The sequence below is a fragment of the Muscardinus avellanarius genome, assembly GCF_963383645.1.
Source record: "Muscardinus avellanarius genome assembly, chromosome: 14".
NCBI lineage: Eukaryota > Metazoa > Chordata > Mammalia > Rodentia > Gliridae > Muscardinus > Muscardinus avellanarius.
The window spans coordinates 4,711,907-4,726,491 of NC_137800.1; positions in this window are offsets into that span (position 1 = coordinate 4,711,907).

Sequence of the window (14,585 nt, forward strand, 5' to 3'; positions counted from 1 at the left end):
CATGCAGGAAGCCCATGACCATGCGAACCACAACCCTTGACCTTGTTTCTCTTTCTGTGAAAGCTCAGGTTTTTATTTTATTTTATTTTATTTTATTTATTTGTGTGTGTGTGTGTGTGTGTGTGTGTGTGTGTGTGGTACTGGGGGTGGAACCCAGGGGCTTTTCTACCTCCAGGCTATACACCCAGACCTATTTTATACTTTATTTGGAAACAGGGTCTTACTAAGTTGCTGAAAGCCTCACTCAGTGGCTGAGGCTGTCGTTGAACCTGTGTGATCCTCCTGTCTCAGCCTCCCAAGCGCAGGGATTACAAGCCTGCACCACCACGCATGCGGAACCTCAGAGGTTTCTCAGCCCTTTGAAGGCAGCTCTTTGGTCACTGAACCTGTATCTGCTCCTGGCACAGCCACGCAGATTAAAGCTCCTCTCCTGCCCTCTGGCACTGCTTGTCCCCCTGTGGGCATGCTGGCACGGGGCAGGTAGCCCAGTCTGGCCTGGTGGGACCCCTGTCTGCAGGGGTATAAAACCTTTTCAACAGAGGTTGAGCACCTTCATGGTAGGTGAATAAACAGGGAAGGGAAGGGAAGAAAGAAATATACAGGAGCCTGCAGCCCAGTCAAGTGTTGCTCTGGGAACATTGTCCAGCAGGTGGCGCTACTGCATCAGTTATTCTAAATTGAACCCATTTGAATTGATTCTGACCAAGAGAGGACCTGGAAAAGCTGTGAGTTTGAAATAATCTATTGAGGGAAGAAATGCATTTTATGGTAGTGGGGATTGAAACCAGGGGAACTTCACCGCTGAGCTACATTCCCAGCCCCTCTTTAAAATTTGGGACAGGGTCTGGCTAAATTGCCCAGGCTGGCTTTAAACTTGTAATCCTTCTGTCTCAGTTTCCTAAGTAGCTGGGATTCCAGGCATGCCTCCTGCAGGGCCTGGTGGCTGCCTGCTTCCCTGGACTCAGGGCCATGCCATTCCTGTGTGCCTACTGTCCTTCTGCCTCTCCCTTATGGTTTATGGTAGCCTGTAGGGCCATCTATATAATCCAGGATAATCTCACCTCACAAATTTCAAAATAAGCACATCTGCAAAGACCCCTTTTCTAAAGGGGTGGCTGGGATTCAGCTGGTACAAGAAGCTTTCAGATATAGTCATATTCTTAGCAAGACTCAGGCTTGGGGGGCTGAGCTGTGTATTTGCCCATGTGGGTAGTGTACCAGTATTGGGAATGGCCTAGGAAGATTTCAGAAAGCTCTGATTATTAATATATTTCAAAAATAGGGTGTATTCATTTCGAGTCACCCCCTCATGCCATTTTGGCATGGGTCTGTATTTCTATTTTCTGTATTTCTATCTTTTAATAAACTTCTTTAAAAAAAATTGGGTGAGGGGCAAATCTGTTCAAGGACTTGGTTTCTGCTTAAAAGGCAGGCAACTATTCCAATGTAAATTAACATAGCTAAACATAATTACCAAGTCAATAGGAGAGAACTAGGCCTTTATCTAAAGATAGATCTATATGATTAGAAAAGCCAGCTAAGATGGTAGGAGGGGTCGACCTTCATGAAAGGAGACACTTTGCCTCACCTTGTTGGGGGAGGTACCTTACAGGATAAGGGGAGGTTCCTTACAGGGACGTTCACCATGTCAAAATTACATAAACAAGATGGAGGTCATGGGTATAAAAATTCCGGTCCACGTGCTGTATCTGGGGAGTGGTGAGTTGGCCTTGGCCACCCTCCCCCCCCATGCCATTTTGGCATGGGGCTGTAAATATTTTCTGTATTTCTATTTTCTGTATATCTATCTTTTTAATAAACTTCTTTAAATCTTCAGCAACTGTCTAAGCTATGCATATTTATTCTTAGCTTAGGACAAGAACCCGCGGTAATTTTCTAGGAAGGTATAGTCCTGAGGTACAATGCCCCAGGGTTCCATCCCCAGTACTGGAAAAAAAAAAAAGTAGAGCAGCTCAAAACTGCTACCTCAGACAACATCCTGATGCAAGTCTGTTGGGCTTGTTCTCAAATCATTACCTGCCTCAAAAGCCCTGTCCCAACTAATGTGCTCCCCCCGGGGAGCTGGGCTTCCCTAGAGAACAGCTCACTGAATGGGTCCAGGTGTCAGTGCGGCTGGTTGACACCTGGGAAGGTCTGCACCAAACTGGCCCCTTTAAGTCTATCATAAACTCTTGGGAGCAGGTGGCCTCATCCTGACTCCTTTAATTTTTTTTTTTAAATAAAACTTTTTAAAAGATTATTTATTAATACTGAGAATTGAATCCAGGGGCAATTCACCTTCAAGCTTTACCCTTATGTATTTTTGTTTTTTATTTTGCTTACATTTTTTAGAAGAGAAATTATTTATTGGGATTCATGGTTCCAGAGGTTTCAGTCCATTGGGCCATCATCAAAGCATAAATGTCAGCAGCCGTGGTGGCAAGGACTGTGGAGAAAAGTAGCTAGGATATCAAGGAGGCCTGAAGCTGCTCTGCCACCACATGGATGGAAGCCGCTCCTGCATCATGGAGGGTGGAGCCCCTGCACATCATGGAGGATGGAAGCCGCTTCAGCATCATGGGGACCAGAATCTGTTCATGCATCATGGCGGCCAGTTGGTTTTCTTGCATCATGGTGGCTGGAAGCTGCTCCTCATCCTGGCATCCAGAAGCTGCTCCCAGTCATGGAGGCAGGAAGCTGCACATGGTGGACTAGGAAGCCTTTCCTACATCAAGGCAGTCAAGCCCCTTCCCCGGAAGCCTCTGCTGCAACACAGCGCTGGAAGCCCCTCTCATCATGGCGGCAGGAAGCCACGCCAGCGTCAGGGATGACAAACGCTGCTCCCACATCACGGAGGAGGGAAGCTGCTCCCACATCATGGAGGACAGAAGTCGTCCCACCCTGACTCCTTTAATGTGATGAGAATCTGTTGCCGCTGGTGACAGCTGCTGAGATGCTTAAAGTAGTGATAAAGGCAGTGAGGAAATAGAGCCACAGCAAACCTGGCAATCCAAGATCAGTGAGCTGCCCCGTGGTCAGAGCTGCCCACCCTGATGGCCCCTGTGGACAACAAATGAACAAGGAAATGGCAGGTTGATCAGAAGATGAGTAGCCTCCAGTCAACTAGAAGTATCTAGATTCATCTTCTATAAAGAAACAAATCCATTTCCCCAGTGTAAAAATAAGATCGTATATTTTGCCTAAATTATACCTTATAAAAATTTCAAAAATTAGCGCTGAAATGTAAGAGTATGTTAATCTGCAGAGAGCCTAATCCCCCCAAAAAATGTTTTAGGAAGATGTATGTCTGGACTGGACAGTGAAGAGGAAGTAAAAACAAAAATAATAAATTAAAAAAGAAGTTCTTAAGCAGTGTGTATCCCACAGACCTCAGAACTAAAACACAGATGCTGACAGTTCTCCAAGGGAAGCCAGGAACAGGGCAGGCTCTCCAGGGGGAAAATGGCACTTCTGGTTTCCTCTACCCTCATGGGGAAACCACACACATGGATACCCCCATCCATCCATGCCCTTACCCACAGACATACGTGCTAGAGTGTGAGCACCAACACAGCCCCACATCCCCACATGTACATCTCCATACACCTAAATGCACATTCACACCCACACCCATATACACACACACATGTACACACAACTCATACCCACAGTGCTCACACACATGCATGTACATTCACTCCCTGTTAGGTTGAAAATAGAATTAGGGGGTTTACGGGGGAGGTAAAAACACCAACTAGGTTATCAGAGACCAATGTTTTATTAAGCCCCAACCCTAGTACCCTCCAGAGAGTCAGCCGGCTGGGGGAAAGGGACCAATGGGCCACGCATGTGGAGAGTTGCGCATAGTCCTGATTGGCTGGCTGCATCACGTGGTGGATCGGACGCACTGATGTTTTATAGGCATGCCGATTCTCATGACATCTGTAGTCTCGGGATGTTTGGAGTCTCGAGGCACCTGGGGTCTCACGATATCTCCACTTTTGGCTTCCGCGGTTCTGCTGAGAGATCACGTGGGAGAGGGACCCAACTTATTATCCTGGCCTTTTGGTGATAATCAGCAGAGATCAAACCTTAAACTACTTCCTGCTGACAGCGGGCATTGTAGGGGGGCCCCTTTGGCTGGGAGAGGTCAGGTCCTCCAGAAGTGGGCAGGTGAGAGTGTGGCTGCAGCAAGAGTTGAAGGTTAGCCTGGACAGCTTGGTGATGTGTGTTCGAGGAGACTGTAACAGGTGAGGGGCTATTAAAGAAAAACAAATTGTGAGAGCAAGTCCTGGGAAAGGCAGGAGCCCATCAGCTATTGGCCCTTGCCCAGAAGGGAAGGAGCCCAGCAGCTTCTGGCCCTTGGAACCCTTTGAAATATGAGGTAGATTGTCACTAGATTTATTAATACAATAGCAACATTTTCCCTGAGGGAGACATATCCACTCTTTTCAGGAGTGAATGAGTTTGGGTCCATCTGGTCAAATGCAAACATGCTATTGGGTCAGGAGCATCAGTAACGGATTTCAGAGGTTTAATACTTATGGCAGTTTGGCATCTGGAGAGGGAGAGTACCATAGTATATAAAAACGAGTGAACCTGCTAAAATAAAAACATTAAGCCGAGCAAAATGAAGTTTAGTAGGTCCCAACATCGTGCAAGGGAATTTGTCTTGAAATGGTTGTATCAGAGCCCTTTGTAGACTCGGCCTGAACTTCAGGCAGAGCAATTTTTTTTTTCCTGTACAAAATGGCCTGTAGTGCATGGGCATGAGAGCTTGCCATCAATCCCCTGCACTGAGATCAGAAAAGAAAAACTAGAACCTGAAAGGATGGAAGGACTGAGCAGGCAACCAAAAAGGAGACTGGCTTACCCGCTACTTGGAGAGTTACCCTGGGCTGGTAAGAAGGGTGGAGGTTGAGGGATTCAGGAGCCGTCAGTCTTCGGCCAGGCTGAATAGGGCCAGTGGCATGGCCTGGTCTGGAATGGTGGTCCCCCTGTGTTGAGGCACCTGGGGCTCACCCTTTTCCAAGGGCACTTTTCCAGTGGCCCTCCTGGCCACACATCGGGCATGGTCTGATTGGTGGGCATGGCCTTGCCCCACTTGAGGCAGGCTCCTGGAGTAGTCATCGTTGCTGTTGTTCACCCCTAGGTGGCGCTCCAGAGGGCTGAGCTGCCACCAGCAGCAGGGCAGTACCAGGGATCTGCCCTTTGGTGAAGTTGGAGTGCACACTCCATCTCTGCCTGTTCCTCTCTGGAATTAAAACCTTTAAATGCCATGTTAACCAAATCTTGGATAGGAGTTTGAGGACCTGAGGATGGTCTTAATTTTTTCAAAAAGCCTTCTGAGTTGGTTCCTTAAGGGAGGAAGCCGGGGGAACAGAGTGGGTTAGAGTGGGAGCCTGCCCTGGGATAGGATGGTGACCGGGGCAGTGAGGAGAGAACCTGTAAATCAATGTCCACAGAAAGGAGCGCCTACAAGCCAGCCCAGTCAGACTCTGGCATCCACGTGTTGCTACAAAATGTGGACTGTGCCGGTGACTCAGCAAAATTGCAGGCTGGAGCAGGACAAGATGGTGACTGCGTAACATCACATGATCACAACTGTGTAATGTCACAAGATGGCGACCAAGATGGCAACTGTGATGTCACCAGGCAGCGACTACACGCCATCACAAAATGGCAGCTGATGAGGGAGAGCATTTGGAGGGATGGAATGTAGAGGAAAAAAACCTGGACATAAAGACTTCCGACCATTTACCAGAGTGCTTACAAAAGTTCTTAACCATTCTTGGGCCACCACAACCCATTTCCCAACTCATATCAAGGCCAGACAGGCGCTCAGGGCATCTGCTAGTTTAAAGGTTTGACTTTCCATAATTGGTTCATGGGTGAAAACAAAGAACAGGAAACAGTCAACCCCATTTTCCTGATCAGTCTTTTGGAAGCAGGGGTTAAGAGATAGGGAAAGGACGTCTCCATCCCTTCTCAAAACCGGAGGATGACCTGGTCATCTGGAGGGTGGTTCCAATGGACCGGGGAACAGTGGGTCACCAAGCCCTTGGATTTTGGGATCCAGGTAGACCAGATGACCCAAGTCAGGAATCCGCTAGCCAAGGGAAGGAGAGGCAGCTTACCGAAGTGAAGTGTTGCCAGCCAGCGCCGGTTGCAGCAAAGCACTGAGAAGCTGCTGGGAGTGTGGTGGAGCCGGGGTGCGCAGCGCTTGTGCCTGGTATGGGCAGCACTGGCAGCTGGCATGGCAGAATCAAATGGTGGTGCGCAGGCGGCATGGCTTTCCAGGGCCGCGGCGTGGAAACAAAATGGCTTCCAGGCGTGCGGCAGACGCTGAGGCCAGGCCACGGGTCATACCACCCAGCAAGCCTGGCTTGGAGGAGGGCAGATTGGAGTGGCAGCAGCTCATGGAGCTATTCCTGCAAGTCAAGCCTGGTGTGGGTAGCTGTAGCAGATGCCAAAACCAGGCTGTGTGCCGGCCAATGAGCCTGGCTCAGGGCAGTCAGAACAGAATAGCCAGAGGTCCCAGCGGTGACCAGAGTGCTGAGCCAGAATGGCCGTTATAAGAGGTCCAAGAGGCGAGCAGAGTTCCTGGCCAGTGCAGGTGGTCAGCAGGCAGAGCAGGAGCCAGTATCCCCCAAGAAGCCTGGCTCAGTACTGGTGGAACTGGCAGTCTGACGGCCAGTGGAGCCTGCACACTGTGGTGGCGGTGGCTGCGATGGAGGCAGCGGGTGGAGCCATACCTGCAAGCCAAGTACCAGTGCAGGACTTTGCGGTCGCGCTGCTGGTGAGTCGGAGAGTCTGGAGCTCAAAAAGAGAAAAAAAAAAAAAAAGAGGGGAAAAAATAGGGAAAACACCCCCCAAACTCCTCCTGGGGTTGGCACCAGAATTTTAGGTTGAAAATAGAGTTAGGGTGTTTAGGAGGGAGGTAAAAACACCAACCGAGTTATCAGAGACCACAGTTTTATTAGGCCCCAACCCCAGTACCCTCCGGAGAGTCAACCGGCGGGGGGAACGGGATTGATGGGCCATGTGTGTGGAGAGTTGTGCATATTCCTGAACCGCCGGGTGAGTCACGTGGTGGATCAGAGGCACTGATGTTTTGTAGCCATGCCGATTCTCATGACATCTGTAGTCTCGGGATGTTTGGAGTGTCGAGGCACCTGGGGTCTCGCGACATCTCCACTTTTGGCTTCCAGGGTTCCACTGAGAGATCACGTGGGGGAGGGACCCAACTTATCACTCACAGGTCCTGAGCTTCCATTGTTAACAAGTGGGAGGCGGAGGTGGGTGCCTCTGCATCTCTTACTGGAATCTGTTTTTCCCTGGCTGGGTTAGGGTTGGTCTCTTGATGCTCCCTCTTAACCTAGGTCATGTGGACTCAACTTTTGGGACTAGCTGGAATGCAAAATCTTTCAAAATTTCCCAGCTTTTCCCAGGTGCTGATCCAGATAAGAGGGGCCCTAGTGGCTCTGGCTTTAGGCTGTTTCCTGTCTGGCTACACCCATGTCCTTTCTCCTAGATTATTCTTCAGGCTCCTGTGGCCTCTGAATGGATGGCCTTCTTCCCAGGCCATGGGAGTCTCTCCTCGGTCTGACACCCAAGGAGAAGTCATGCTGTCTGGGTGCATGTAAAGAGCCACAGGGTACTGCTTGTGGGACTGTGGATGGAACTCAGAGCTCCAAGCTAAGGGCCCTGTACATGAGTATATGAGACCAGCACTGTGGGGATGCTCTTGGGGTAGGAAGAGAAACAAGAGTGGTGCCTGCAGGTCAAGACCTGGCTCTCCTGGACTGGCTCATCCTGACTTTCAGAAGTCCTAAGTTTTGCGTGGCCTTCCAAGTTGTTTTGAAAATATATCTGTTCAGGTAGTAGGAAAAACATGTTGTATTTATCAGCTTGATAGTTTGATTTATAGCTTCAAATGTCTTTCCTGAGGTTCTTAATCAGAGAAAGCAGTGCATTTGGAGTGCTTCACCTGGCTCCAGATATTTCTGCTAACATTAAAATCACTTTTTCCCCTCAGGTACTGAGGTCAATCCCAGGGGCGCTCTACCCCTGCGGTACATTCCCATCCCTTTCATTTTTTATTTTGAATCAGGCTTTCTCTAAACAGCTGACAGTCTCACTGAGTAGCTGAGGCTGGCCCGGAATTTGTGGCCCTGTGTCAGCCTCCCAAGTACTAGGATTACAGGCATGTGCCGCCATGCCTGGCTCTACTAAATTGTTATTTTCTACACATATGGCACAACGGGGTCAGCCGAGGCTCTGGTCAACCATTGAAGACCAAACGTCTTCTCAGTATATGAAAGAAATGTGAAACCTTAGGGTTGCTGTGGTAGATTGAGATTTCTTGTTTTAAGATAGAGTGTATGATAGATCCAGAAGGTGGGCAAGATCCACAGAGCAGGTGACCATTGCCACAAACCGCTCAGTCGAAATTGCCGTGATTCCACTCACGATCAAAAAATCTCAGAAAAGGTGGACGAAGAATTAGGGTGCCATACTGCAGCCACTTATCTGCAGCGATTCTTTCCCTTCTAGGAAATAAATTTCTTTAAGTTCCTATTTACGGCGCTTCTGGAAAGAATCTGACATGGACAAGAGCTTCTTGAGCTAATGACACTTTATTACAAGAACCCAGAAAATTTATATCTTTCACCAGTGGGGTTAATAGTAAAAAAAAAAAAAAGGAAAGGAGTATAATCACCATAAATCATTAATCAAGGTAAAGAAAAACAAGTTAGTCTGGTATTCGAGAGATTAGCTCAGAATCTTCTCCGGATCCTGCAGCAGATCCAGCTATCCTTGTGAAGTGCAAATTCCAGAAGAAACGGCATGCCCAGGGCTTGGAGAATAGGCTTCTCATGGAGTGTTCTTTAACTTTTTGGAACTTTCTGTCTTTAGGGCTTAGTCCATATGTCAGGCATGGGGAGATGTGACGATCCAGGTGAATGTAATAAAGTTTTCCCTGGTGTTGCCCGCCTTGCCTTCTAAAATCTGAAATCTTAGGCAAACTCACAACACAGTTTGGCAGGTAAACACCAAAATATACCATGAAGTTTTTAGATTTAGTTGTCAGATGTATTTCCTTAGCTGCTGAACACTTTTCCTCAAACGATAGGCTTATTAGAAACCTATTCCTCTTTTAAATAATCCATTTCCACATCACAATCCTTCTGCAACCTGCTTTTAATCTTTCTAATTCCTTTCTTTCCCATTTGGGACAATCTTATGATAAGCTCTTCTTCATACAAGAATCCTTTCTTATTCTCACCATATTTCCTTTCTTTTGCACATTTATTATATCTATCCTTGTTTCAGACATATTCATTTCTTAGCCACGTGGCGCCTCTTTGTGGCTCCTCTTTGTCTCGGGCAGTGGCTCATACTGGGTTTAAAGGTTATGAATCTTCCTAGCCTTCAGCTCTATTGTATTGGGCAGTATTAGCTGCTCATAAAGTGTATCTTCTCCGTATCTAGGCAGGATCGCAAGGATAAACAGTTACCGGTTGCCTCACCTTTAGGGCTAATGGTTTCAGTTAACTTAATGCTTTTACTGTGTGTTAATGAAAGTCAGAGATAGAGGGGAAATCCGTGTTTGTAATTAGTGACTGGAATGCTGCCACTGCAGCTAAATTCTAACTAGATTTTATTACCATTTGAACAAAGCCGAGGATGTTTAGAGGCTTAGACAAATTACCAGAAAGTTTATTTTCCATGGACTCAGTTTCTCTCACAGTCCTGATTCTTGGAATCCTGTTTTACATCATCGGAGCTTTTTAGTGTAGAAATCTAAGAGCAGGGAGTATTTCTGCCAGAGATGACTCCTCCTTCCTCGGGGCCTGGCCTCCTTGGACCATGCTGATTAATATGGCGTTTCACGCTCGTATATGCCGAGGGGGAGGGGCCGTGGCAGACCATTACCTTGGAAAAGACAAACTCTTACTCTGCGTTCCAGAGCGAGGGGGCACCGAGCATGGGGGCCTATGGGGACACCAGGACCATAGGTCCTGATGATTAGGGCCAATTAGGTGATTGGAGTGGCTGGTTGGCATTGTACAATCCTGCTCCTCAGTGAGCTGGTTGCTATTTTTAGGATTATCTAATCCTGGGGTAAGCAGTCCTTCCAGGGTCAGAGAGGGCTCAGAGGTCAAAGCATGGGAATACAAGAAGTGAAGCCCACTGGGCATACCTTGCTCAACACAACTTCCTTTTGCCATGGCGTTGCAGTGGCAGTAACGGAGAAGTGTGGTGACTGACCTGCTGCTTTAGGCCTGATGGTGGGCCTTGTGTTGAGGGCAAGAGGAAGCAGCACTGTGCTTGTTGCAGGGAGGAGCTCAGCTCTGATGCAGGCCTGTCTGGACTAGGATGTTTGCTGTTTTACCACCCAGAGAATAAGCAATGTGTGGTGAAGGTGTTTGGCATGCGGGTGGCCTCACTGTGGGGCTGCCAGTACCCAGGCTCTCTTGTGCCAGTCAAGCACATTGGTTAGAGCATTTGAGACTCAGCAGCCCCCTGGCAAAGGCTCAGAATCCATAGCAGACAGCCCAGGGCTCCCAGCATGCCCAGCTTGACTCAGCCATGGTCCTGCCCCGACACCCCAGGTGTAGCCGCACGGGTCCATCTCCCCTGTCAGGCCGCCTCACTCCTTTAGTCTCTACAAGGCCTTCTCTGATCTCACCCCCACCACATCCAGAAAACACTGACAGGATTCTGTCATGGTGTGTCCTGTATCACAGAAAAAGCTGCACATTTATGACCCAGTGTCTCACAGTAGAAGGTGAATTCTTTGAGTAAAGCAATTTCATTATGATGATGATGATGACTTTGTATCTTTAATATCTCTTCCAGCTTTGTTCCTGGAATCAGACATAATTTTAGAAAGCTGGTGGTGTCTGAACTTTCTAATATGAAAAGGATAAAAGATACATAGCCCAATACCTGATATTGAATGAAACTGAAGAGCTTTTGATCAGCAAAGAAAACTGCCAAGAACCTCAATCAAGAACCAACACAATGGGAGAAGATTTTTGCCACATACGCTTCCAATAGAAGACTAATATTTAGAATAAACAGAGAACACAAGAGACTTGCCACTAAGAAAACAAATAACCCAATAAAAATGGGCAAATGAATTAAATAGACACTTGATGGAAGAAGAAATTTAAATGGCTAATAAGTGCATGAAAAAAGCTGAACATCATTGGCCATCAGAAAGTTGCAAATCAAAACTACACTGAGATTTCACCTAACTCCAATTAGAATGGCAATTATTCAAAATACAAACAACAACAGATGCTGGCGAGAATGTGGAGAAGTGGGAACTCTAAAACATTGTTGGTGGGATTGCAAATTAGTGCAACCACTTTGGAAAACAGTATGAAGGATCCTCAGAAGAATGGGAACAAATCTACCATTTGATCCAGCAATACCATTTCTGGGTATCTACTCAAAAGACAGGAAGCCAAACTACCAAACTAATGCATGATATGGATATTCATAGCTGCACAATTCACCATAGCCAAACTATGGAACCAGCCAAGATGTCCATCAACAGAATAACGGATTGCAAAACTATGGGATATGTACATAATGAAATTTTGCTCAGCCATAAAGAAAAACACAATTACATAATTTACAGGGAAATAGAACAGGAGGAGATTATGCTGAGACTAGTCAGTCACAAAAGAATAAGAAATCTGATGCTTTCCCTAATATGCGAAAGCTAGGGAGAAATAGGTAACAGGAGAAACTCTAGATGAAGAAGGAGACCCCATAGAGGAGCAAATAAAGCAACCTAACTGAGGGGATGGGAGTGGGGAAGAGAGAAACTCTCTAAGGCACATAATGTACTTAAACAGGCATATCAAGGTCAATCACTAAGCCAAGCATGGGAAGGAGGGTTGGGGAGGGAATGGGGTGGGGTTCGTGTAGGGGCTAATTGGGGGATGTGTGCATGTATGTCTCCGCAAGTCTTTTATCTCATTAAGATTATGACTACAATGCATCAATAAAAACATTTTAAAAAAGATGTGTAGGTAATTTTTCCAAACGTTTCATATAATTTACAAACATCTTTTGAGACAGTTTTGTATTATTTTGTTTTACTATGAAGGTGACATACATATTATGGAAAATTTCACTTGTTTGAATTGTTTATTATCAATTATAGTAGCTATCAGTTTTACAATAGAAAAATTAGGAACATATAGAAGAGAAGCTAAAATGACAGAAAATCAAGTAGAAATGAATTAAGGTCATGTAAGTGCAGGCAGAACTTTAAGTTAATTGGACAAATAACAATTTGAATATCTCAAGGTATTGCCAAATCCTGGTACCTGCCCTCAAAGCCACATAAAATAATTGGGACAAGATTTTGGAAAGAAGGAAAAAAATGTATTGATTTTCTAGCAAATTGGAGAATCCAGTGCACTTAAGTGTTCAGGAACAAGCCCTGGATTCTCCCTGAACAAGGAATCAAGTCCCTTTCAAGTCAGCTCTTCAGGGTCATGCTGGTGTCTTCTCAAAAGGGACATAGTTCATGTCTAAGTCTTTCTTGAGTCAGTTCAGATGCTAGGTGCCAAGAAAGCTGGATACATTTCTAAATGATGCCAGAAAACTTGGAAACTCTGTGTGGGAGTGTGCATTAAGGGTATAGGATAGTGGGAAATACATGAAGTTGAATTGAGCCACATTTACTTATTTGTGTATGTTTTCAGTTCTTGAGGTTCATTGGGCCAGGCATGTCTGCAGACCCCATGGGGAGGCAGCACTGACATAGGGATGTGCTAGGTCATGGTGAGGGTGTGTGCTATGCAGCTTGGTTGTGAGACTGAGGCAGAGGGGAGAGCTGATCCCAGAAGCCACACATGAGTCCTTGAGGATGGGACTTATGAGGATTTGTCTGTGGTCATGAAGGAGGCTAGAGGCCACAGCGCGGGCTCTAACTGCAGATGGGCCCTTTCACTGAACAGAATTCAGAGACCCTGGAATTTGGGGTCAGCCTCTGTCAGGCCCCAGAAGGCCCTCAGTGGGTGCCTTTGATCCATGTGGACCTTCAGCATTGCCTACTTGTGGGTTTGGTGCTAAAACCAGGTGGCAAGGACATTGCTCACATCTTGGCCCTCCTTCCTGTGGACAAGGAAGGCTTTGGGGCCTGGTGTATCTTTCATTCCAAGCCCAATACCCTGGACCACAGTTTCTTCACCTCTTCCAAATTGCAATACAAGACTCATTCAGCCCTAAGGAAGGTATGCTTTAAGGAAAGTTTTATTTTATTATTTGATGACTATAAATCATTCACACGGCCTCTAAGTGTTTTTTTCTAAAAATATTGCCATTTGGTTTACAGCATAATACCGGTCTCGGGAAACACGGGCCAATTTCACGGAATGCAAAAGGGCAGATCAAAAGGTGGCATGTTCCATTAAGTTGGTTGCATGCATAGCTAATGTAGTTAAATTTAGCTGCGGGAATGCCAGCACCTGTAGGGTGTAAACAGAAACACTTCAGACTCTTGGCTTTTATCCCCAGTTACTTGAACAACCACTGTGTGGCTGAACAGACAACTCTGCAGTGCACTGGAGAATATTTTCTCTTCCTAGAAATTTGCACATTGATTGACTTTTGCAGCTACTCATGAAATTAGACAGGCATGTATTTCATCACTCGCCAAGAAAAATTGATGGGATTTTCCTCTTCTATGAGACATCGATGTGTGCAGAGGATTCAAATTATTTCTCCAAGAGGTGATTAAAGTTAATGGAGAGCCAGGTGTGGTGGTGCATGCTTGTAATCCCAGCATTTGGGAGGCTGAGACTGGAGGATAGCGGTTCGCAGACAGCCTCAGCTACTTAGTGAGGCCCTCCGCAACTTAGTGAGATCCTGTCAAATTAAAGACTAAAAAACAGGGAAGGGGTTATAGCTTGGAGGTTGAATGCCTCTGGGTTCCATCCCCAGACCTGTAATAATAATAATAATAATAATAATAATAATAATAATAATAATAATTTTAAAATAATGTTAAATGAGGTCATTAGTGTGGGCCCTTATTCTGTATGACTGGTGTCCTTACGAAACAAGATTAGGTCCAGACACATGAAGGAGAGACAGGTGAGGACCAAGAAGAAGGCAGCATCTGCAAACCAAGAACAAGAGAACCCAGGAGGAGAATTACACCCTGCTGCCACCCTGACCCCAGACCACCAGCCTCCAGGGCTGTGAGGAGGTAGACTGCTGCTGTTTAAGGCCCTGAAGTGTGGTATTCTGTAATGAGCAGACCAATGCAATATAGGCCATCACCTCCCCTGCACACAGCCCATTCTAAAGTCATGTGCCTGCTCACTGGCAAGATGGTATTTATGCTGGCCGTAATTGGCTTCTCAGTACATTCTATCTCAGGGATCTTCCTCTGCTTTTTTCAGTCAAGTCTAATCATTATGGCATAGGGTAACACCATTTTTATTAATTTTAAATTTTTTTTGTTTTTTGGCGGTACTGGGATTTCTGGAAGCCCTTCTACCTCGGGCTACACTCACAGACCTATTTTTATATTCTTTGTTTGGAAACAG